This window comes from Castor canadensis, chromosome 6 (assembly GCF_047511655.1).
Source record: "Castor canadensis chromosome 6, mCasCan1.hap1v2, whole genome shotgun sequence".
NCBI lineage: Eukaryota > Metazoa > Chordata > Mammalia > Rodentia > Castoridae > Castor > Castor canadensis.
In genome coordinates, this window is record NC_133391.1 from 85,740,107 (window position 1) to 85,763,880 (window position 23,774).

Sequence of the window (23,774 nt, forward strand, 5' to 3'; positions counted from 1 at the left end):
TATGTGGATAATTCAGAGTTGGACATGGTTCTCTTTTCTGAGGTTTAAAATCTTTTCCCACATTTTTTTTCTATTTATACTTATAACTTGGGTGTGTGTCCAAGGAAATCTATGATTTCTCCTTTGCCTTCTTTGTAGCTAAGGCATCTTTGAGAACATATGCAAGGTCTAATAGCATAATAACAACAGAATGTCAAAGCCTTTGCCAGTTCACGATAGCCAGACTTTTCTACTACAGTTTTGCCTGAATCATCTTCATAAGCCAAGTTGGCACAATCACAGCCTTTCAAACATGCCAACAATGTTCCTTCCACCTGTTCTGCACTTTCTGTGCTGCTGACCTGGCCCATCACTCTAGTGTTCAGGATTCATTCCAGTCTGCCCTCTGTAAGAAGTTCGTCCATTAAAAAAAAAAAAAAAAAGCAAACATCAGAATTGTGTCAAAAAGGTATTTTTTTCTACTTCCCAAATTTCTCAGTATGTATCCTTCCAGTCGGTTTTAGTATAAATTGTTACCACAATATGCTATCCATGTTGTGCTTGCTTTGTCACTGAGTTATAACCAATTGCACGCATTGATTGAATCCTTTGCTCTTTGTCTGCTTTTTTTTCTTTAACTTTTTCACATGTCTTATTGGTTTTGTTTTTTGTTTTTTGTTTTGCGGTACTGGTGTTAAAACTCAGGGTCTGCACCTTGAGCTACTCTGCCCAGTCCACCAGCCCTTTTATGTTATGGGACTTGCAAAGTATTTGCCTGGGGCTAGGTTCGAATCACAATCCTCTGATCTCTGCCCCCTGAGTAGCTAGGATTACAGGCGTGAGCCACCAGCACCTAACATGTCTTATTCTTACTCTTACAACTAAAATATGAATCTTCGTGGAGGACAGAGACATATCTTAAGCTCTTAAGCTTTTTTCTTCCCTATCAATGATGCACAGAAGTAGGAGATACTCAATCAACATTGTATATTTAATTGAACGTTTTGAACCCGTAGCCCAGTTTGATGTTCTGTAAATTCAAGAGAAGTATAAGAGGATTTATTAATTTCTTTATTTCAACTGCAGGTCATCTTTCTAGTGAAAGTAGCATCGAGAAATTCAATTACATGTAAATGAACATTTGGGGTGGAGGAGAAGATAAAATTGAAGGAAATTTGAGAAAGCCCACAAGACACAATTGGCTTTGTGAAATGAAAGAAAAAAATAGCTGCTAAAGAAGTTTAAAAAGGGGAAATCAACAAAAAGCATAAAAGTGACTTGGCTGGAGACTGAAAGTTTGAATGAAGGGAAACTTTTTGAGACATAAAATATATACAGTCAATATAAAAACTGCAGAAGACTCCTGTTATCTTTTTAAGTACAATAAAAGCCATAGTGGCTTCCAAAATACCTCTTCCATCAAAGTAAAAGAGAGATAAGCTTTGTGGTAAATGAAAGAGAAAATATCTCCTTTGTCCTGGAACATTTGACACATAAAAAATTTTGCTACGAGAGTAAAATTGCCTGATAAAATACATGGCATGACATGAAAGCTAAAATTTAACTTTGTCACTCTATTTATTTACTTTTGGTTATCACTAGCCTGCTGACCAGTGCTCTGTTTTATTTTTCCTTCAATTATATTGGCAGCGTCTTGTACCAAAGGTTCATAATTGAAGGTATCAGTGATAGGATCCACCCACCAAAACATCATTTAAACAGCAGCAAATACACTGCTTTTTAAACAGAGGCAGTGACCCAACTTTGTGCATTTTCAAATAAATCATATTTGGATTTTAAAGTTCTTTGACAATGGAAAGTGGAATGGTTGAGGTTCATAACCATAAACTGCAGGAAGTTGTCTGAAGTTTTAGAAACTGAGTTACTGAATACAGGTTACCTTTTGCATAATTGTGCAAAGCTGATGAAATGGGTCTCTTTTGCTCTGATTGCTTTCCAAATCCTACCCAAGTGAATTAATGGCTGATGGTTTTAAGCAAAGTAAGAACAGATTTACTGGCTTACATTAAAAAAAAAAAAAAACTTTAGAAACAGAAAAATAAAATAGTCATATAGCGTCACAAGATGCTATACATATTTGCAAAATAGTAATTCTGAAGGCAGATATCTTCCCTCCCACCCCCAGTTGTCTTTGTAGTTTTATAACTTTACCTTTTCCTACTGGTCAATGTATGTCTTTAATCTCTCAAATGTGCTTTATGTTTAAAACAGTAAATGTTATTGGCAGCAAATGGGGTATATCAGCACACACTGTGCAATGGTGAACTTAAAGAAGAATGAAACTAGAGAGGCCAAAAGTTACACAGTTGCTGTGGTCTAGAAACCTTTTGATCACCAGAGTGGACTGAGCTGAAATGAGAAGTCACTAGACTCTCCCCATACACACGTTAAATTCAAGCAATGATGTAGGAATTATTTTCTTTTTACAAATATGGAATCTGTGGCTCAGAAAGATTTAAACCACTTGCAGAAGGTCCCAGTGAGGGTGAAATCAAGATTAAGAGTCCCATCTGTTTGATTTGGAAAGTTGTTTCTTTTCTCACCATAGCCTGCTTTTGTATCCTCAATTCTAAAAATAGGAGAAATAGACCTATTTTTAGTAAAATGAAATTAAAATTTGTAATAACTTATTTTTATAATTTGAGACAAAAGCATATTTGGGGCTAAAAAGATTAGTAATTAAAAATAGTACACGTCACTTCTGAGTTTGCTTGAGGACCTGGATCTCTAATGCCACCATATCTTTCCACATTCCAATTCCATGAACCTCACTCACTCTTTGATAACAGAAACACTGGTTTGTAATGGCCATCCCTCAAAGGAAAAAAATAAATAAAACAGCTATATTTAATTCTCCTTCCTTGAGGCAGAGTACAAACTGCTGAAACCTATTCAGCTCCTCTCACTTGATCTCCAGCTACTTACAGTCTGTGCTGTGCTGAGTGCCCTAGCCTTGGAGTGCAGTGGCCTGGGAACCCACAAGCCCTTTCACACAGATCTCTGTCAGATGTACCACTTTCTTAAGAGTCGCTTGATTCTGCAATGTCTGTTTCGAATTTTTTTGCAAAGTAGTTGCGTTCCTTGAATAATTCAATTCTGTATTTTTAGTGCCTTTGAAATTTTTTGTTAGTTTAAATAAAAGCCGCAGATTAATATAGATTTTAATTAAAAGTTGATGCTTTTTGTCTAGTACTTCTCCTCCAGTCCATACACTATTGAAAAGCATGGGAGAAGATTGCTTGGAAAATTATCACAAGGTATATTATTAAATGACCTCCTCTTTTTTATTAGCTAATGTTGAAATATAGCAGAGAGGTAACTCAATTTAGTAAAAAAGCCATTTTCTAAATGAGAGGAATTAGCTGAGAACCGTACATTAATAGTCAATGCCAGCAGCTGGATTCTGCCAACAAAACACTTGTTCATGTTTTTCTTGACCTCCTTTGATTGGGCCCAGTGCTAACTTTGTGCTGAATGGGTTCAGTTTGGTCTTTGGCAAGTATCAGGGAATAATGAACACTGAAAGTGGCTTAAATGTCCTGGCACAAGCCCTGTGTCAGTATGATGAGCTAACCATGGCATTGTTCAAAGACAAGGCCCTGTGTCCCTTTGGAAGTAAAATCTTGGCTCGTGGACAGAGGTCTATGTACACATATTGAATTTCTCTGTCTTCCTGCTATGCTATTCCATTCATAATTAAACTTTGAAAGCATAGTTCTGAAGAGGTTCTTGAATGCCTCTTCTCCAAGTATGCCCAGAAACAAGAGGTTGATGTAAAAATGGCATGGCTCTATGCTTTTATTTGGTAGCGCTCCAAAATTCAGATCAAAAGACTTGAAGAACAAACTCTTAAACTAGAGAGCAGTGCAGACATTCACTGTGTTTCTCTCTTCAAAATGTCTTCTCTAAGAAAGCTGTGGTAATCACAGAATTTTGCTGTGGAAGTTCTGATGTTCTGATTTTTTATGTTTACAGCTCCATCTGTATTTGTAGTGAAATGTCTAAATTTGCTTTAGTACATCTCAATTCCAAGAATGAATCGATTTTCTTATGAGCTGTTCCCCCTTGAAAGCAAAAAAAGGAAGGAAAATTAAACAATTGAGATTGATTAAAACTGTGACATTATAACTCATCTTTCTAATTTTCATTCTTGAAAGCAGAATTAAAATTTCATAGTTAGAACCTGCCAGAAAGTACCTGAAAAAGTCAGGAATATGTGGGTATTAGAAACTTGATCCTGTTTGATATTGTAGATTATCCAGAGAAGCTTCTTAGGAGTCCTTCTAAAACATTTTGTTATAAAACCAGAATTTAATAGTATATAAAACATTAAATAAAATGATGAAGAACCTGTATTATGGAAATATTTGAAATCTTAGAATCTTTTAGAAATACATACAGAAATGCTTACAAATGTAAAAAAAAAAATTCTTGGAATTTGCTTAAAAACAATTTGATGTAGAGAGAAGTAGGTCATTAGTCATAAATCAATTGTTCACCTGAGTAATACATACAAGAACTTTATACTATTTACAAAAAAACTATTTATACTCTACTTTTCAGTTGCTTAAAGTTTTTCACCATGAAAATTTCTAATGTTTCAGAAATACAATTTCATTGAATGAAATGTTTCCTTGCTAAAGAAATAAGGCCCAAAAATCTAAGATACTTTAAAAATTTTTAATTATGCTGTGTAACTAATGCTTCAATTGTAAATAATCAATTTTTCCTTAAATAATTGCATTTAGAATGCTAACTATAAATACAGATATAAAAATCATGGTATAAATCTCTGATATCTGAAATGCTTAGGTCATTGAGATAATTAGGATACTTTAATCTCTCATATAGAATATCACCAGATGAACAATCCTAAAAACTACACTAAAACCATATTGAAATATGGACCAATAAATTCATGCTAGATATAATCTAATCTTTGTAAGATGTTCAAGAAAATTCATATGGTTATTACATCAAATCATTATAGGCTTGGGGATATTTGATTAGCAGAATATCAGCTAGGAGGGTGAAAGATGGTGGAGTTTAGAACTTGTCACCCTAAAACATACCAATCTCGCAAATTAACTATTTTATGGTTAGGGCACTTGAGAAACTGCAGGTGCAACAGGATCAATCTGACCTCCTTTTGGTTTCTTAGAAGCAGGAGCTGAACACCACATACAAAAAATGCCCTCCTTATAAATCAGGAGGAATGTATCACCAAGGATGGGAAGTTGAGGTCAAGGGAAATCTGTTTAAATGTTGTCAAACTGACCCTTATTTTCCTAGTGACTTCTTCAAGTAATTAACTGTCTTGGAACAAGCCTCTTTGCCTTGTCACATGTTTTATAATTTATTACTCTTTGTCCAATAATTTTGTCTAAAATCCAATATATAAGCGTTCAATTCTAACTACATCTTTCAATTTTCATTGCCTTGTGAGAACTTGTGCGTCACATCAAACTTACGCTTTTCTCCTTTTGATCTGTCTTAGGTCAATTTAATCCTCAGGCCCAGCCCAAAAATATCTTCTTAGGTCAATTTAATTCTCAGGCCCATCCCAAAAATAACCTAAGAGGGTTGCTGTAAAATTTTTCCTCTTCTACAATGTTCTATGTGCCAAAAGTAACAAATAAATATATTAATATTTACTTATTACATAGTAAACTAGTTTATATTTTAGTTTTGCTTGGCTTAATTTGAACACTAGTCAACTATATTAAAGTTCAGGACTTTGGGTTGTTTTTTTTGTTTCTGTGTTTGTTTTAATAATAGCTCATATATGATTTAGGTTGGGCATGGACATACCTTGTTTGATTCCCACTGGGAAATGTTATTCTAATGAGGCTGTTAATTTTGGTACTGGAATCATTAGAAGTAACAGGAAGATATTGATGACTCTGTTCTGATCTGGTGCTACTCTTAGGATTTCCTTGAGTAAAGTATTTTCAGGTTAAGTAAATGGCCATCTACTCTATATATGCTATGTAGTAGCCATGTAGTTCTTACCGAAGAGATATTTATGTTTAAAGTGCTTTACTCCTTCCATATTAAAAAATAAAGTGCAGTGTTTTCTTCAGTTTGAAAAGATTGCCAGCATTCCATTTAAGGTATGTAAAAATCAATACTTGTTTCTGTGGCAGGTTATCTCAAAAAGTTGACAGGAGGTGAATACTCAAAGATCAAAGTCTCTATTAAAAAAAATCTCTCTAATTCATGAATTTTTATAGGTAAGAAAATCATGTCTAGTTTATAGTCAAGTGGATTAAATTTCTGGTCTTTTCAGGATACAAGTACTCATCAAATATTTATTAAAGGTCTATTGAAGTCCCCATGTTTTCATCTGACTATATACTTGTCCCTTTGTTCATTCAATTATTTTAGGAGAACTAGTAGTAAGATATCTAAGTTTCCTGCTCTCATAGGACGTACGTTCTAGCATCATAGATGGATACATAAGAATCCTATTGACATTACAGATTATTATTAAGGGAATTATACTGTTTTGATGTGATAGGAAGAGAGATGCTAGTCAGGGAATGTATAGTCTTTAATGTGAGACCTGAATATCTATAAAAAGATGTAGTCATACAAATGTGAGTTGCTTAGTTCTTTTGTTAAAAACTAGAATCTTAAAGCTTTGTCTGACTTTCTTAGTGGTAGGATTTTATCCAAATTATTACTCATATACAGGCATATATACAGGTATATATATGTATATATTTCATAGTAGTTGTCAGTGGACTAGCTAAATATACCTTAGAAGTGCTTTTAAATCTATACCACTCCTCTACTCCATTCATTAACAGACTGTAGGCTGCTTTCCTTCTCCTGTACTATGTACTCTAATTTCCAGTACAAAACTTAAAGCACAATGATTGTGTTTCATATGCTTCTTTTGGCCTGTCAGTCATTGTTGTGACACTGGCCCTTTCTAACCCAGAATTTCATACTATCCTCTGGCTGTTCAGACAGCTGCTTCCTGATCCCTTTCCTTCCAGGCACATTTGTTCCCTGCACCCTACATCCCCCAAATTAGAAAAGCCAATCTGCTATTTTTGTCTGCTTAATGTCAAATTCTTCTGGAAATTACTACCAACATCCTAATCTGGACATAAAAATTTGATGTTCTCTTCTGTCCCCTACTTCATTTTCCCTTACTTTCTGCCATTTTCTTTCACTTTAGTTTATCATAAACACATTTTCCAGTGATCTTTTGGGGTATTTCCATGTTTAATGTTAATTTTGAATAGCCAAAAAGATATCCTGGAGAAAATGGGCCTTGTAACACTACGTGGGTGGCCACCTAAACTAAAGAGCTTTTTCTGTTCATATCTGAGAAAACATGATATTTCCTATCTGCACAGGATCAGTGTTATTGATAATGAATTAATGTTTTCTTACTAAGCAGAAAAATCATTTAGTTCATACTTCACGTGTAGATTCTTCATTCCTAAATAAATTGTTGCTTCAGTGAATATGCAAAGGATAACTAGCATTTATGAACGAAATCAGATAGAATATTTTGTGTTCCAGTAATCATTCATTCTTTTGGACTCCTTAATTTCATGGAATTCCAAACAAGCATAACCATTTTTAAAACACGAAGTCTTTATCTAGGAAGACAACTATACTGATACGGTAATCATGCTGTTTAAACAGATTTAGAGCAGTTTCAGTTCTTTACAATTTTAAATTTTTGAAAAACAATGTTATCTGTACTTTTGGAAGTTATGTTTTGGCATAGAAAGTATGTCAATGTCTGGCATTGATTTTACCTAAGAAGTTGATTTTTCAGTTTTTCTTATTTCTAAGAAGATGGTTCTCTTCATAAAATCCCCGAGTTCTTTTCAAGCAATTGAGTTTTGTCATTTTGTTCTGGCATCTGACCTAAAAGGTGAAAATTCTATGAATAATGCCATTTACCATCACATCTGTTCTTATTGTGAATAAAGTGCAGCTACATCTGCTATTTATTACCTCTAGCCTAATAATAACAGTGCTAAATTATACCAAATAGATTCCTAACTCATCAAACATTCCTAACATAACAAATATTGTTAAGACTCACTGAAGTAACAGAAAAGTTATCACAATTATCAAGAAATTATTAAGACAGATGCTAGATAGCATTTTATTAATTTAACTAGACACTCAGTTTATCTACCCTATATAAGATACAGGGTTAGGATTGAGGAGATGTCTGTTCTCCAGTTTCTTTAATAGTTTACTAAATAATTTATTTAAATTTTATGCAGCTTGAATTTCCCCACATAATGGGCATAAATGTCATTCTTTCTCCTTATTCTGAACAGCGTGGTGGAGGTTAAATAAGTGTCACATTCTAGAGAAGAAAGCATCTGACTTTCCTGTATTTCTGTTCTCAGTTTTTCATCTTCATATTCTAGGGAAGCAGATTCTGCCATCTGATGGTATTTATAAAATTTGCTTTGAGATCCTGAAAAGCAGGCTTCTGGCGTACACATTGAAAATACCAGCAGTGGGAAGAAAAATATATAACCCACTCACATGTAAACATATCACATATTATGATTTTTTTGTGACTTGATTTCTTTGTTGGTGGCACTGGGATGTGAACTCAGGGCCTCATGCTTGCTAGGCAGGCGCTCTAACACTTGAGCCACTCCACCAGCCCACATGCTTAGAATTTACATGAATGTTGTAAATTGTTTTGCTTGTTTTTGAAACTGACTATCAATAACTTTGCCCAGACTGACCTCAAGCTTACAGTCCTCCTCTTTCTACTTCCCCAGTTCTGAGATTGCAGGTATGTGTGTCCCATGCCTGGCCAACATTTACTTTTTTGTAAAAAAGGACTCACTTGTATATAAAATAGAAAAGTGAAATATATTACTTACTTTATTTGGCCAGAGAAGCAAATGTTTCATTTTTCTTTTCCTCAGTATAATGATTGGTAGCATTGCTTCCCTGACAATTTTGAAATGTTCTGATAAGAAATTCTCATGCCAAGGTAAACATTAAATTGGTATGTTTTCATTAATGGTTACTCAGCTGCCTTTTCCATCATTGTTTCTGTCAATTTTGATATAAAATTTTTAAAATTAAATTATTTTAATTTTTGCTTCAGCCTCTGTAAGTTTCCTTATATAGTAAATTCTGTAATAATTAGTCCCTAGGAATGGTTTGAAGAGTAACATTTTTAGAGCAGAATATGAGCATCTTTTGCAGACTTTGAAAGTAATTTTTCAATTACAAAAAGACTTTTCTGCTGTTAAACTGTAGAAACACAATTGCTCTTTGCGTTACTGAATCACAGACACATTTTTATATGTAAAGGAGGAATTTCTAAATATTGTCCATGTGAATGAGCAGAACAGAGTTTAGGAATAGTTTCAGTATTCATTATTGATATTGGTGAGAGGTGGAATGAGTGATAGGTAGAAATTTCCTGCACATACTGGTTGCACAGTGCTATGTATTTAACTTGCAAGCATTTTTATAAAGAAAACTCGATTATAAAATAGTTGCCCCTCCTTTATAAAATCGTTGCTTTCACCAATGTTTGAACAAATTTCTAAAAATAAGATATATGGAGACACATAATCAATTTTATTCTTTTTAACAGAAAGATGATATTTTTAAATCTTGTTAGTGAAAAATAGCTTTTCCCTCATGTTTTATCCTTGTTTCTTGATTCCTTGGTCACAAAGAGCTTAATTTGCATAAAACAATGACTGGAAAAAGCACATGCTTCTGAGTGCCATAGTTTGTGTTTTGGGCCTGCCCTCTAGAAGTGTGAACTTTTAAGGTTCAGATCCTACTGCTCTTAACTGTTCAGCCTTCAGGGAGCATGTTACCAATGAATACAGATTTTGATTTTTAAACTACAGACTTCTTGCTAATATTTTGAAACAAGTGATATAGGAACTACAGAAGAGAATATGGACATCTAAAATTAAAAATTGTAGTGCATGTATATTTGTTCTAACTCTAGCATCCTTAGTCTGTGGATTACAAAGTATTTAATGGTTTTTATTTTTAAAAAATAATGCTTTGTTTCTCTTTATATTATTGTGTGTTTACATTATATCTTGAAATAAAGTTAAGTATTAGAATAAAAAAGACACCCCCGAGTTAAATCTTATTGTATTGTACTTACCCCTAGACGATCCACCCACTTAATTATGAGATCTGAATATAATCTTTGCAAATATAAATGCAGTAAGATGCCTTAACCAAAAGATGCTAAAAACTGTCAGTGTAGGATTGTAAATTTGAATGGATAGAAAATGAAATTACTGAATAATGTATGATAAAATATTTTTTCATTGGTGACCCTTAGGGAATATCTAGCAGTGTATATTGCCTTTTTCAGCTTTTCTTCCTCTTTTAGAAATTCAATGGAAATCTTTAGTAATCGTTTTAATGCTCCACCGTGGTGGATCTGACTGCTTCCTCATAAAGTTTTGCTTTTTTTTAGTAAATTACTGACAAAATGAAGTGGGGAGAGTTTTTTGATGTGGCCATAATCGTATGAGTTAATTATGGCATATAAAATGCCAAAAATGACATCTTTTGCAAAAGTGAAATATTTATCAGCTTTGTTAATAAATTATGAAAATTGAATTTTAACTTACTCTCACTGGAAGAATATTTAGAATTATGTGAAGCTTGCATTAGGGCTTTAAGGAAGAGAGTAAAGAGATCTGTGCATGAATAAGGTTAAAATTTTAATTGTTGAGCTGGGCATCAGTAATCTGAACTAGAACTACTTGGAAGTCTGAGGTCAAGAGGATTGAGATTTGAGGCCAACCAGGCAAATATTTTTGAGACCTCAATCCCAAAAATAACCAGAGCAAAATGGACTGGAGGCATGCCTCAAGTGTTAGAGCGCCAGCTTTGCAAGTGCACCAAAATTATTATTATAATTATTATTATTGATATTTTACTGTTTGTCTAAGTAAATGGTTGAGGAATGTTTTACTTCTCTGTTGCTGATTCTCTGAGTAATTATCTCACAGATTGCTTATATAAAGATATAGTTTGGAAATTAAAGAGAGGGTACCATTGTCAATCTCTTAATTCATAGTCCTTTCTTATTTGAAAACAAAACAAAACAAAAAAGCCAAATTCTCAAGGTAGTCCATAATCATAACAGTATGTACAAATCCGGAAGTTACTCTTTCTTTCATTCTTTTCCCTTTGGAAAACTTTCATTCCTCAGGTATGTAATTGGAAAGATCTTTTTGTGTACTCCTTTTGGGGAAAGGATTTAATGAGACCTGAAAATGATAATTGGCAGTAGAAAAAAATACAAATGCAAATTTTGTAAATTTCCCATTTATGTAAATATAGACCCACTCAGCTTCAGTCTTGTCCTCTGGTTTCTGAAGGCCAAGTATTATCTGCTGTCATTGTGTCTATCTTTCCCTGTCATGTTAAGGGTCACAAGAAAAAAAAAAATCCAGATACAGGTTAGTCCAGTGTACCAGGAAGAGGCTTTAGAGAAACTAATTTGATCTTTAATCGCAAGAAAAACTTGTTAATTTTTGGTGGTACATTCAAACAAGTTTAGTATGTAAAATAACATGCAGACTAAAAAAAGGCAAGATGTCTGAAGTCACAATTTTTCTCAGCCTGGTAAATGGTAGGACAGTGCCAAAGGTAATGCAAGAATATAAAAAAGAAAATGAAGACATTGTGTTTTTCTGGGCAGAGGTATGTGACACCTAAATTAACAAAAGAAGCCATATTGTTACAGATTATGCTATAGCACATAGTATTTGCTAAGCACATATTATTTGAATCTATAATGTACTATAAAGAGAGTATATTTAAAATGTTCAAAAATTCTTACATATACCCCAAATTAACTGAAATGTATTTAACCAAAATGCAGATGTAAGGAATTCACAAATTAAGTTAAAAATTCAGTTTTATTAGCAGCAATCCATTCCCTGAAGGTCTGCTGTGCTAAGGCCTGCTTTAGGGGAATGAATGGTATATTTGTTTTGTGTGTGTGTGTGTGTGTGTGTGTGTGTGTGTGTGTGTGTGTGTGTGTGTGTGTGTGTGTGTATTTGATCACTGTCCTCATGAAGCATATTTAACAACCTGTTAGAGTAGAATAGAGCTGGCAGAGTGACTCAAGAGGTAGGGCACCTGTATAGCAGGCATGAGGCCCTGAGTTCAAACGTCAGTACCGCTTAAAAAAAAAAAAATGAAGTAAAGTTTAAAGTTTAGATGAAACAAATACCAGAGAAGCAAAAAATAACAAGAAGCATGCAATAAAGTACCCAAGTGGGTGGTGTATTAAAGGCAAATATAAAGTAAAAGCAGACCTGATTTTCCAAATCAAATTGTATACAAAACAACTGCATAAAACAAAAATGTGCTGTTTTATTACTGTAATTTTGCCATACAACTTCAAATATATATTGCATTTACTCAAGAATTCATTTAAGAAAGAAGCTAGTTATTAAGTAGGAAATGAATGGTCTATGATAAAGAACTCAATAAATATTAATTACTGTTATTATTGTTACTTATTTTTTATTATCTGTTTAGATAACAGTTGCAGTATATTAGCCCCACCTTTCACTTTGTTTCTGTAATTTGTTTAGGTTGCATGTTTTAGGGAGAAATCTTGCTTCACATAAATAAATAGCTGTGGATGATAAAATTTTGTTTAGTTGATTTTAATAACTTCCTTTGGTAATGTCACATTGTAACAATTTTCAGTTAAAGCAATATAGCAACATAGTTTCTTTTTAAATGCCTCTCCATAAGAGGGGAGAAAAAAAGGTGGCACAAGTTAATTTATTGGTTATTTTAGTATCCCCCCCCAAAAAGGCAAGTATATGTGTGATGGGTGTTGTATTAATGTTTAACTACCTGCAATATAGAGCCCAACTTCTGAAACCTTTAAAAATAACCCTTATGTAGTGCACCTTTTGTCAGGTATGCAGTTGTAGAATTCTTGGTGTGTCTTACATGATAGGGGCCAAAAGACTACGATTTGTAGGCCAAATCTGGTCAACTACCTGTTTTTTAAGGCCTACAACCTGGCTTTCTACATTTCCAAAAGTTAAAATAATTTTTTTAGAAGGAGGTGAATTATATGAAATTCAAACTTATCATCTGTAACTAAAGCCTTCTTGGAACCCAACTATGCTCATTTACTTACTTGTATATGGATGCTTTCATGCTACAGTGACAGATGAGTATTTGTGATAAAGATCATACAATCTGGAAAGCCCCTTTGCTATCAGGCTCTTCTGAGAAAAAGTGCCACCCTCTGCTATAAGAAATAATATGGTTGAAGCCGGACACTTCATGCCTATAGTCCTAACTATTCAGGAGGCTGAGATTGGGCAGATCACAGTTCCATACCAATCTAGGCAAAAGAAATGTTTGATTCTTCATCTCAATGGAAAAAGTTGGGCATGGTGGCATGTTCCTGTCATTGTATTGATGGCAGGAAGCTTAAAATAGGAAGATCACGGTCTAGGCTAGCCTGGGTAAAAAAAAGCGAGACCCTATATCCTAAATAACCAGAGTGAAAAAGGGCTAGGAGCATGGCTCAAGCAGTAAAGTGCCTGTCTTGCAAACACAAAGCCCTGAGTTCAAATCCCAGTACTGCCAGAAAGAAAGAAGGAAGGAAGGGAGGGAAGGGCTAGGGAAAGAGAAAGAAGGAGGGAGGGATGGAGGAAAGAAGGAAGGAAGGAAAGAAAGAAGGGAGGAAGGAAGGAAGCAAGGAAGGAAGAATGTGTTTGACCACTGAGTGCTAAATTCAGACAAAGCATTATGGAAGAGTTGGTCTTGATTCAGACTGTTTGGCTGGTCTCAAGAAAGTCCACGCAATGGAAGAAATACAAGGAAAAAGATAAGAAAATGGAGGATGAATGGCTCCCAGTTTGTGTGCCATATGATATTTATAAATGTGAAATATTTTTAAGATACTAATAATTTAACAACACAGGAGATTTTTATGTAGTCAGATTTTTTCAAATACATTACTTACAATGTGTTTATATTATGAAGCATATTAAAAATCTTATATTTATTGAGTATTTGGCCATTCTTTTATCAAATAAGATTTGAGTGTCTACTATATGAGTTATTGCATTAGGAATTTTAGGTATAATGATAACAAAACAAAAAAACAAAGGGTGAGGGGTGCTTTGGGTCTCATTCTTTTTAGTAGTCTGTAGTTTTTGAAGGAAAATCATAAACAATCACAAAAAGATACAAAGTTACACAAGTAAGCCTTTAATTATCTGAGCTTATAATAAGGGGGAGAGGACTTGGGGGCTGCAGAATCAGAGGACCATAAAAATCTTCCTTGTGAAGGTATAGATTAATCAGAAGAAACAGGAATTACCCAGGGTATGGGTACAAAATTGTGGCAAGCATTGAAGTCAGAGGAAAATGTAGGTAGTAAGGGACCATGGTGGGAGTGAGAGTGAACCACTGACCAGGTACAGGTATAAGGAAAAATGCAGTGCAGCTTGAGATCAAGACAAAAGGCAGAAAACTCAAGGCCTTGTGGATCTGTTCCAATTGTCTTCATCCCAAGAGCAGCAGTTTCACTAAACTGTTTTAAATATAGGAGTGTGAATTGTAGGCACAAGCCAGCTAGTCTAGTTCAGAGGCCATTGCAGTTAAAGGGAGAGCTAAAATATTTTGGATGGTGAGTACCACTAGAAGTAGAGAAATGTGAATGAATTCAAGATATATTTTGGAGGCAGAACCAATAGAACATAGTGGATTTAGATTTGGGGAGACAGTGAAGGAGAGGAAAATACTACCTCAGACTATTTGACCTTGGGATTTTATTCCAAGATGAGTAGCATTCCATTCTTCTGAAGTAGGCAACTTGAAAAAGGGGTTGTGAAAAGTTCACTCTTTGGCATGTGGAATTTGAGGTGCCTTTGAGACATTCATGTGAAATGATATATGAGTGATCTGTGGATATAGAGATCATATGTATTTATGTATTAGTTGCATATTAGTGATCAGTGGAGAGGTACTACTTTAGAGCCATGGGTATGGTTGTGAATACCAGAAATAACTTACAGAGTGAGAAGGAAAAAGGACCTTTGGGCCAATATATAACAGATATCCTTTTATGACTAGGTAGAGGAGAATAAGCCTGGAAAGTATACAGAGGAGAGACAAAAAAAGTGAGAATAAAGCTAAGAGAATGTTATGTGATAGAAATCAAAAGAAGAGAAGTATCAAGGGGATGAGAATGTTTTAGGGAAGTCAGAAAAAAGGAAATGATGAATTTCTGTGGGTTTTATGATAAGTATATGTTTGGTGACCAGAACAAGAAGTGTTTTGATGAAGCAATGAGAACGGAATCCCTAAATTATTGTTTCATCAAGGTTGTTTATACATTCAACTGTATTAGTTTAAGAAAACCAATATTCCCAGATGTGATCATTTTATTGCCCAGTTGATCTCCTTCTTTATAATGTCAGTTAATGAAAATATGGAATCAACTTAAAAGAAATTTGCCTCTATGCAAATTTTGATTGAAAATAACTTATTTCTCATCACCTAAATACTTAAATCTTACCTAGACTATATGTCAACTTCCCTAAATAAAAAAAGGACAGTAATATGGAAAAGGTTGTTAGAACATTTGAAATTATTATTTTAAAAAAAGCAAAACTGGAAACTTATGACAAACATCACATTGCTTACAGGCCTTGTCAATTTTAAGTAGATTTCCAACTAAGGTCATTGAACTATTCCAATGTGTTAAACAAAGCACAGAGGGGTAAGGCAGTAGAAAATCTATGTTATGCATTTTGCTTATAGGGATTTGGTGAGGATTTTTCTTCTGTGGTTTCACATATATATTGATTTTCATTTTGTATTTTGTTCTAATGTGCAAGAGGACAGAGACTGAATCTACTAAAGTTGGGTTGTTTGGAAGTGGCCACAGAGATGGAGATTGGGTATTAATTGTTTATTAGGAATCACTGTCCATGAGTGTGAAGGAAGGATTTAGTAGAGGTAAAATTCAAACTTTGATGCAGACACAAAGATGCTTTGGTGGTATGGTTTGAATATTAAATGTTTGTTCCAAAACATCCATGTGTTGAAGGCCTGGTCCAAGCTGGTGGTGCTATTGAGAGGCGATAGGATGATAAAGGTGCTAAGCCTCATCAATGGCTAATCCAGTGGTTGGTTCATACTGATTGGGCTATTAGAGGTGGGGCCTGGTTGGAGGAAGTAGGTCACTGTGATGTGACTTTGAAGTGTATATCTTTTCCCTGCTACCCTCCCCTCCCCCCTTTAAAAATCTTTCTGCCTTCTAGCTGCCATGAGGTAGGCTATTCCCCTACCCTGTCCCCTGCCCAGCTATGCCTCTGCTGTAATGCTTTGCCTCACCACAGCCTAAAAAGCAACAGAACCAGACCACCATGGACTGAAACCACTGACCAATGTTATCCAAAATAAAGTTTTTTCTCCCTTAAGTTAATTATTTCAGGTAGTCTTGTCACAGAGGCAAAAAAGTGGCTAACACAGTTAGCCAATCCAATGGGGAACTCTGAAGCAAGTTTTGCCTGTTGAAGTGTCTTTCTTCCAACTGAAATGAAGGGTTTTGTCCCCTCTGGCTCAATAACCATTGCAGCCTGCTGCTTGGTAAAGTGATTCTCTGTGGCCAAGGCTGACCCTGAAGGAACCAATAGCTATGTTTGGCTACTTCCTCTACCCCATTGTTGGCAGCAGTTTCCTTCTTGAAAGGGAATCTGGACAGTGTATAACTGTCTCTACCATAATGAATTATCTTAACACATAATTGAGTTGAGTACCTTGTCCATTTTTACATTGATATGGATTATTTATGTTTCAGGTGATAAAAACAACTCACTTGCATTTATTCAGGGACTTAATTGGCCCCTGTAAATAGAGGCCCAGAAGTTGGATGAGCTTCAAGTTTTCCTTAATCCAGCAGCTCCTGCTCCATTCTCTGGGTTTTCTTGATTTTTTTCCTCTGCAATGTTTGTAACACTTTTCCCATAGGCTAACCTCTCTGGTGTTACAAGCTGTCTGAGGTCCTGCATCTGCATTCCATCTGGTCTGGAGCAAGACAAAGCATCTGTTGGTGTTACGCACAGTGCTCAGTCTGCTCAGTCCTGAGAAATCCTTTCTGGACACAGAAGCACTAATTGGCTTAGCCTAGACTCAGTGTTGTATACTTGGATCCAGGGGTGGAGTCAGCTTCTACTAGAACCTAGTGGTGGATTATATAGAAGTCAAGGGCTGTGGAATAGCCAACAGTACACAATAAGACAAGGGTTTGTGATAAATGCCTCTGAATGTGTTGTTACCTGATAGCAGCTGTTCACCTTGTACTTTGAGCTGTTACTGGGGATAAAATTTAACTTGTAAACTCTAAAGCTATCATACAGTTGGACATCCAATGCAAGGAAGGAGGATGTAGGAACTGTACAAAACCATGTAATCAGAATTTGAAATTCATACGTTTGACTTTCATCTTGTCTCTTTTGCTTAGTTTCATCTTTGGGTAAAGATAATAGGAAAAAATAACCAAGGATCTTAGATAATTCAAAAAGGTAGGCCCAAATTAAATCACTAAAAGCTGATTTTTGGATCAAGTTGCAACTCCAAAGAGAAAAAATAAAAATGAATACAACTGGCATATAGAAATTTTAAGTGTTAAAGTATTTATCTCTTATAACAAGTTCTTAGTCTTGTCTGGGACACCTATTGTATTATAGAAGTACAGCTTATGAAAGTTTCATTTTCTTAGAAATTTTATTTTTTATAAGCCATCAGCACTTGATTCCTCTGCCTTTACTAAGTGGTTAAGATTGCAGACTGACACTTATTAATTATACCAGATTTCTAGTTTTAATTAGAGAATCTCTTCTGAGACTAAACCTTTTTACCATTAGGCTGTTTGAAACCTGAGATAAAAAGGGAGAGTTCTTTTAGAAAATTATTTACATGATTTTAATTAATGATTATAATCTCCATGGTCATTTTGCAAAAGAACATTTAATCCCTTAACCAGTTTTCATGATTTGCATTTTGGAAAAACATGTCAGCCCTGCAGGCTTATTATCTCTGAGTTGTTTTTTTCTTTCCAAATGAAACTTATTTTGGGTAAGTTTTATTATGCTACTGTTACAAGCCCCATTTCATACCTTAACACCTGTTTCTCATGCAGAGCAAACTGACTGATAGAAAAGTAAAGTTTGCTTCCTTTTGCCAAGACAGAACATAGCCCTTGGCAAGGTTACCTTTGAAAACAGTTTTTCATGCAGAGACCATGTACAAGTAGCACTGCTGTTGCCAAGATCCTCTGACTAATGAAGGGTTGGAGGGATAGTGTATTCTTTTTCATTGCTTGTGGCACATATATGTAGCATTCCTTTTGAGAAAAGGCAGTCCAGTCCAGCCTTTCAAACAGAAGCTAGCCATTTAACCTTCTAGGAGGAAGGTCAGTATTAGTTTTTATTGATAATACAGAAGGAAGCCCCTTTAAGAACGTGAAAGATAAATTCTTTGCTAAGTAGAATAAACTAAACACAGTGAGTTTTCCATCTTTCTTATGAAAATCAGTCTGAAACTCTTTTACATTTTGAAAGTTGCTTCTCTTCCCCCCTGCCCCACCGGCCACCGCCCAGCTTAGGTGTCAGTAAGACCCTTCATACTGATGATGTTAAAAGTATTGGCCCTCAAACTTTAGCGACTTGGCAATAACTTAAGGCCTAGGTCCCTCTGTTTTGGTATTATTATGCCATATGTGTTTTTCCAATCATATTTAATTATATTTTATGAGAGCATTTACATTTCCAGCAAGCTTTCAAAAGCTATCTATAGCTTGCTGGTTTCATAAACTCTGGGACCAAACCATAGAAAGCAGAGTTTTGGTTGTTTACATGGCACTGGGGAAGGATTGAAAAATGGTTATTCCTATGTACATGATAAAAGTAGTTAGTGCCTTAGTGTGTGTGTTGGCGGGGGCGGGTTCTGAGATGAGGGTAACAGACAAGCTATGGGGAGGAATCTAGTATCTTTGCTTTATTTTCTTTGTATTAGGTAAATGTTATCCACATTAAAGATTTTTCATATTTCATACCTACTGAAACATTGATTATTTGGGGTTTTATATTTTTCACTTTTTTTCTTATCTCTTGTTCCATTTAGTCATGGACAAGAACAAAGTAGTGGATTAATTCCATAAAATCTCAACAATACTGCTATATACTAGTACCTTCCAAAACAAATGTAAATAGTTGATTGGTTTGTCTCCCAATGTTTCATGTGTTGTGTCTTTACTCATCTTTGTCTTGTGTGGAGATGGTGGGATCTTTAAGAAGAGGTGGTTAGTGGAGTGGAGGGAGGTCCTTATTGAGAGCATACCCTTTGAAGGGATTAATGTAGTTTTCTTGGCATCCCATTTGTCCCTGTGGTGCTCTTGGAAGGAGGTGAGGCCTGGTAAAATGATGTTAGCTCATTAAGTACATGTCCTGGAAGGTTGTATAGGAACCCTCTTCTTTTTTTTTTCTGGCAACCATGAGGTGAGCAGCTTGTCCTGCCACATATTCCCACCGTGTTGTATTGCCTTACTACAGGCCCCAAAGAAACTGGACCAACTGACCATAGTCCATAAGCCAAATCATGGCCCTTTATATTTCTCTTAAGAATATTTGAACTATAGTTGGGCTTTTATTTTTTTTAAACCCAATAAATTTAACCATAAATTTTAGTTGTGCTTTTTTTCTAGGATATTTTCTTTAAATCTTATTTATTTCCATCATCTATATCCAGAGTGTCACACAGATGTGCTTAGTATATCAGATACCTGCAGAGAGTAGGTGGTGATGTTCAATCCTGTACAAAAGTACTGTATAATATAGAAATACCATACCTAATATCTTCCTCCCTGCCTTGTTTCTTAATTGGATTGTGCTCTTGGGGCATTATGTTGAAGTGAACAACAATGTAGGAACAAGGTGCTTTCCTGAAGCCAACTCAATTAATCACACAATGCATTTCAAAAGAGTTACTTGTAACTAATTGTTGTATAAATTAGCCTCATTGCAATTGCTGGGTAGTAAGCAACAGATAATCCTGCCTTGTGCAACCAGAACCCCTGATGAGTTTGCTACTTCTAAACCCCCTGTGAGATAATCCTTAAAACCTCATTGCTGGCACCCATCAATAACCATACAGCCTGATAATCACATTGGTTATGTTTTCTGAGAAAGCCTATAATTACACATTTAACTTTGTCTAATACAAGCTGATGGTGGCATATTTTAGTTTGAGGGTATTTTGTTTTTCTCTAGTGACTTTCTCCAGTTCTTGCACAATCCTGAGATTATATTAAATACAGGTAAAGAATGCTTCATCTTTAATAGTACTAAAACTCCACCCAGTTCATTTGATCACATCAGATACATTATTTCTATTTTTCTTTTTTTTTAATTTATTTTATTCATATGTGCATATAATGTTTGGGTCATTTCTCCCCACTTCCTCCTGCCCCATTATTTTTTCTTTTTAACTAGGAGTCTGCAATTGTATCTTATATCCACTTCTTCCTTTTCTCTTTTTTTTTTAAAGGACTCTTGTAGAGAGAGTTTTTAAGATCACTTAGCCCCATCATTGTTCAAATTATTTTTCAGCAACACAGTCAAGGTGCTCAATAAAAGCTTCCCACTGGTCTCATTAGGAAGCACCCAGCTTTCTAGTAAGCCTGCTCTGGAAGTACAATTATTGTCGAACCAAAAATGATCAGAATTTTGCTGTTCACATTTTTATCATCTTCTTATCAGACATCCAGTATGTTTAACATCAGACCTCTAAGGTAGTATTCCTAAGAGGGCTTGTTTACTGATTACTCTGAGTCAGTTGTCAACAGAGCTTGTGCTGTGTCTAGTAAAAAATAGGAAGGTGTCAACCTAGAGCTTTTTCAGCCATACTTCTGAATTGCAGAGAAAGTGCTTAAAATAGATGTCAATTTGCAGAGGTAAGTGGAAAGACACAGAAAGAAAGTGGGACTTAGAATCCTTAGTTTCCAGTTTTCCTGAATGCACTCTCCTTTCTTATGGAACCTAATTGACTGGCATTTTATGCAAACTTAGTTCAAACTGGGTTTCTTTCACATTCAAGAAAGAGACATACTGGGTAAGGTACATCTCCCAAGTTTCAGTAGCACTCACACAAACTTCTGTCATCCCAAATTACAATATTGCTTGATGTTTGATTATTTGTTTGCCTCTGTAAAGAGACTATCACTATTACTTGACATAGCTTGGGTTGATACCAGTAACTCTTGAGTGTTATTGCCAGAGGCTGGCAGTTAGTGGGTAATTGGTAAATGCTGAATAATTGGTTCCAATGCCTTACCTGTTGACAATAATGGCGCTGATAGGTTTCAGTTCTTACTGCACCCTTAAGCTTCTGTTTTCCAGGGTCACAGTCCTGCCTCAAGTCTAGCTTGAATCCTCCTTCTGCCCCAACCTCCAATCAGCATGAACCATAAGATCCTAACCAATCAGATCATGCTGAGTCCCTGAGGGGTATTTAAGCCCCTGCCTCTCTCTCCCTTTCTTTCTTGGCTCTCTCTGCTCTCTCCCTCTCCCACCAGGCAATAAAGAATCTCTTGGCCAGATCACTCCTCTCCACATGGTCACTTTGGGGCCCACATTTCCTTACATTTGGTGTCATGACTCGGGGCAGGTTTCCCCACTAATCCTGGTGGGACCCTGATTCCAACTCACCCCACGACCACCCTGAGGACATGACTGGCCAGGACTCATCCTCCCGATCACCCTGCTCGCATCCAACACTGGACATTCTTTGGTGAGTCCACATACCCTTATTGGGCTCCCTTTGCGGTCTCTCCCTTTGGTGTCTCTGGGGTTTAAACACACCCCCCCTTTTCGGCTATCTCTGGGACTCAGACGGTAGAGGGGGGGGCTCCCTTCCCTCTGTTCGGCTTGGGTCTATTTTTGTCATCGGTCTTGGAGACTGCCCATCTGCAAAGCCCAGCGCTGGGTGACCCACAGCCGCCAGGCCCCGGGGGCCCTACAAGCCACTTGAATGCAGTGATGACTGTTTCCCGTGCATCTTGTACCATTCTCAGGATATTCGAGCCACGAGGGGACGCCCCGTGACTCCATATATCCTTCCAACCGGCTCCCACTATGGGGGCCACCTCCTCTTTGCCGTCTGACTCCCCACTAAAATGCCTCCTCAATAATTTAGACACCTTGGGTCTGACCCCAGAGATAAAACCAAAAAAATTGATCCACTTTTGCACTCAAATCTGGCCCACTTATCCTTTAGACAACCAAAGTCACTGGTCCCTTTTTGGGTCTTTAAATCCCAACCTTTTATGGGACATATAACTACTGTGAGCGATAGGGATGATGGGGAGAGATTCCATTATGTCCAAGCCTTTTCATACCTCTGTCTAAATCTGGCTCTCTGACTTCAAATCCTCCCTCTGTACTTTCTGTTCCCCTGCACAGATTCTATCAGCCTGTAAACCAGTTTCTAAATCAACCAATTCCTCTCCAAACCTCCTCCTTCCCCATGTAAACAGACTTCTTGCACTGCTTACCATACCTACCTCCTCCTATCTTCCTGAAAAACTTTCCCTGTCATGGAGTTAAGCAAGCCACTCCTTGCCTATTCTGACCTCGAGGCGGTTCCAGCTCTGAGAGAGCTCATGGTTTATTCGGTGACTGGAGAGAGGAGGTTTCGTTTTGCTGAAAGCCTGCTAGTACCAATCAATGGGAGCAACCTGGAGACACAGGTTATGGCTAATCCCTTAAGCGTGCATCATGCCTCCAGGCTCTGCGTTCCCCTCCCTGGGCTTACTGGGACCCTGCCTCCCATGAAAAACTTGTAGCATGGTACCTTATGACTTAAGTTATTCCAACTAGTTTGCCAGGCCTCTCAGTCTAACGTAACTTTAAATCAGCCACTTTACAAAAGTGCTTACAAAACACTGCAGCTGCCCTCTTATGCTCTAACTCCGCCCCCACAAGGGGAGGAGGGAAAGCAAACAGGTGCACCTGTGCACAGGATGCCGGCTCCTGGACACAGCAAAAACACCTGCCATAGCTACGAAAATCCATAGAGAGCACCCAGAAAATCCCGGGCCACCAGCCACACGTGGCGATGGCTGTGGCCCACCGCCACTTCCCCTAGAATAAATGGGCGCAGAGTACACAGGAAGGGGGGAGGAGTGACAGGCCACAGGATCAGGCCTAGGCAGTCAGGGTCATTTGTCCCAGGTGTGTGTGGAATGAGTAGTGCCTTGCACAAGTCTTGCTCCTAGCTCCACCTCACACCTCAGGGCATCAGACCCTTGTAAGTCAATTGTTAGCTCAAGGTTATAGTTCCAGAAATAACTAAATAGACATTACTGTGGTCTCTAAACTTTTCATTTAGAATTTTCTATACCTTTGGCCTCAGCATAAATTTTTCCCTACAAATATTAACACTAGTTGTCCCGTATGGCACTGTTACTGGCTTGAAATGCCCTCTGAATGCCCTTCTCTACTTGACAAATGATTTCTTTGTTAAAAAGGTAGCCTTTATTAAACAGGCTGCCTGCTGTTAGCTAAAAGACAGGATCCTAACGTTTTGTTCTTTCTAGATGGGACCTGCATCTTCCAGTCTTCTGGCTGGTAGATGTTGGAAGCTTTGTACTGAGGCCTGGCCTCAGTATGCCTTGGGTGACCAAGAGAAGTGGCCTTCACAGGGCTCCTTAAATTACAATAGAC

At 36.5% G+C, this 23,774-nt stretch overlaps 1 protein-coding gene and 1 long non-coding RNA gene across 3 annotated transcripts in view; one reads left to right on the forward strand and one right to left on the reverse strand.

Annotated features, from left to right (window-relative positions):
* Positions 1-23,774, forward strand: part of Fbxl17 (F-box and leucine rich repeat protein 17) — a 481,585-nt gene that overhangs the window by 243,064 nt on the left and 214,747 nt on the right. The gene's annotated exons all lie outside the window — the stretch shown is intronic.
* On the reverse strand, positions 1,001-8,957 carry LOC141424156 (uncharacterized). The gene is made up of 3 exons (XR_012449077.1): positions 8,883-8,957; positions 7,782-7,893; positions 1,001-4,064 (listed from the first exon to the last, which is right to left on the reverse strand). It is a non-coding gene; the product is annotated as an uncharacterized lncRNA (long non-coding RNA).